The following is a 2,219-nucleotide window of genomic DNA, read 5'->3' as shown; positions in this document are numbered from 1 at the left end:
GCACTTACTACGTGCAGAGCACTGTACTAAACACTTAGGAGAATACAACAGACACTTTCCCTGTCCACAAGGAGCTTGCAGTCATGCAGAATCTTCTTTCCATAAGATTTAAGGCTCTCAATCACCTCTCTCTTTCCTACTTATCCTCGCTCCTCTCCCATTACAACTCAGCCCATGGACTTTGTTCACTTAATGTCAACCTACTCACTGTGCCTTGCTCTCCTCTACCTCATCTTCAACCTCTTGATCACAGAGGTCTAAGCAGGAACTGGCCTAACTCTACTAGCCTAAGGTGGACCAAATTGCTGTGCTCCCTTCTGCGGGAGGGGAAGGGAAAGGGAGAGGGGCTCCTTCCTAGGTCCTTCTGACCCTGATCTGTATTTCTCCAACTCTTGTGTTCTTTGTCCACAAGTTAATCGAGTCCAACATAGGATGTGGTAAGAGTAATGGATGTGATGTCACGTGCCTCTCCATTACGGGCAGGCTGGGGCCTGAGAGACAGGAAATATTTCTTTCCTTTCACCACTAGACATCTATAAAGCCTGACACTGGCCCTCCTTGTGACTACCAGCACAGCCCCGCTCCAAGGGTTGGAAAGAGTTGACGGCCACCCACATTCCCCTCTACTGATCCCAGCACCAGCCTTGTCAGGGCAGGGAATGTAGCCCTAATCCCACTCATAACTGGCCCAACCCACAGGGCCCCATGTTTGGCGGCAGCAAAATAACAAATCAGTCGAGGGCGGGTGTGGATGGATGGATCGTTATAAACATTGTACATGGGCAGCTCTCTAAGGGCAGCATGAGAAGCAGAGGGCACAGAAAAGCAAAGCAGTAAATTGGTTTATTTCCCTCCCTTTCCATCAGAAACAGCTACTTAGCCATAGACAGACAAGATCTCTTCCAAAGTTGAGTGTTGGGGATGTGTTGGGGGACTACTGTGCTGGAAAGCATGTGGATCTGAGTTACTGAAACCTATTTCCTCATCTGTGAAGTGAAGCGACCCCTCTCAGGATCACACCTGGAGAGTTTCTAGTACCCTGCCAGTCTTGGCTATGGGAGGGAGAGTCAAGCAGAGGCAGACCCATTCCATTCCTAGCTCAGGCAGTGGCTAGTGAATGGAAAGCAATCTGTTACAAGTCAAAGCTCACCTGTGCTGGACAGCAGTGGCACAGGAAAGAGTCGAGGACAGAGACTCAGGTTTTCTGCACAGGGAAGAAGGCAATAGTAAACTGCTCTGTATTTTTACCAAGAAAACTCTATGGATATACTGCCAGAATGATTGCAGTTGACAAGTTGGGTGTTCTAGGAGAGATGTGTCCATGGAATCGTTATGGGTCGGGGATGACTTGACAGCATAAGACAAGACAAAGTGAAGTAAAGGTTTCTGCTCTCCCTGCCTCGATTGTGAGCCCCTTGAAGGAGAGGGCTCGTGTCTAATTCCTAGTGCTCTTTACACAATAAGTACTTAATACTATTACTACTACCCTCCCACCTGCAAGAATTTTTCTTCCCCTTAGCATCCAGCAGGCCTCTACTCTTCCACATCTTCAAAGTCCTACTAAAGTCATATTTCCTCCAGGAAATAGGAAAGAACGATCTCTAATCTCTCACCCTATTCCTCCCCTCCCCACACTTTATTTGCTATGCACTTAAGTATTCCACCCACAGCACTTACAAACTTATCTTTAAACTCAGTTGCTTCTCTCTACCTGCAATTAGTTTTAGTATCCTACTTTTCCTGCTAGATTGTAGTAGTAATAATAATAATAATAATGGCATTTATTAAGCACTTACTATGTGCAAAGCACGGTTCTAAGCACTGGGGAAGTTACAAGGTGATCAGGTTGTCCTACTGGGGGCTCACAGTCTTCATCCCCATTTTATAGATGAGGTAACTGAGGCACAGAGAAGTTAAGTGTTGCCCAAAGTCACACAGCTGACAATTGGCGGAGCCAGGATTTGAACCCATGACCTCTGACTCAAAAGCCGAGCTCTTTCCACTGAGCTTGAGGGCAGGGATTGCTTCTACTAACCTCCAAGTGTGCTCAAATACTAGTGATTGATCTTTCTCCCTAATTACCTCCTCTTCCCCCAATGTCTATCAAATAAATGATGCCTCATAAGTACTTTGAGGGGTTTTGATGGTGGTCTTTAAAAAGCAATCTCTGTCTGTTCAATTGTGGCAGAAATACCCAAAACATGACTACTTGTTCCTCT

At 46.2% G+C, this 2,219-nt stretch overlaps 1 non-coding gene across 1 annotated transcript; it reads left to right on the top strand.

Moving 5' to 3' along the window:
- Positions 1 to 1,002: 1,002 nt before the first annotated feature.
- On the top strand, positions 1,003 to 1,140 carry LOC119927712. The gene has a single exon (XR_005450689.1). It is a non-coding gene; the product is annotated as a small nucleolar RNA SNORA7 (small nucleolar RNA).
- Positions 1,141 to 2,219: the final 1,079 nt, after the last annotated feature.

The sequence above is a fragment of the Tachyglossus aculeatus genome, chromosome 4 (assembly GCF_015852505.1).
Source record: "Tachyglossus aculeatus isolate mTacAcu1 chromosome 4, mTacAcu1.pri, whole genome shotgun sequence".
Lineage (NCBI taxonomy): Eukaryota > Metazoa > Chordata > Mammalia > Monotremata > Tachyglossidae > Tachyglossus > Tachyglossus aculeatus.
The sequence above is the reverse complement of the archived record's forward strand: the minus strand, read 5'-3'. Positions and strand labels throughout refer to the sequence as shown.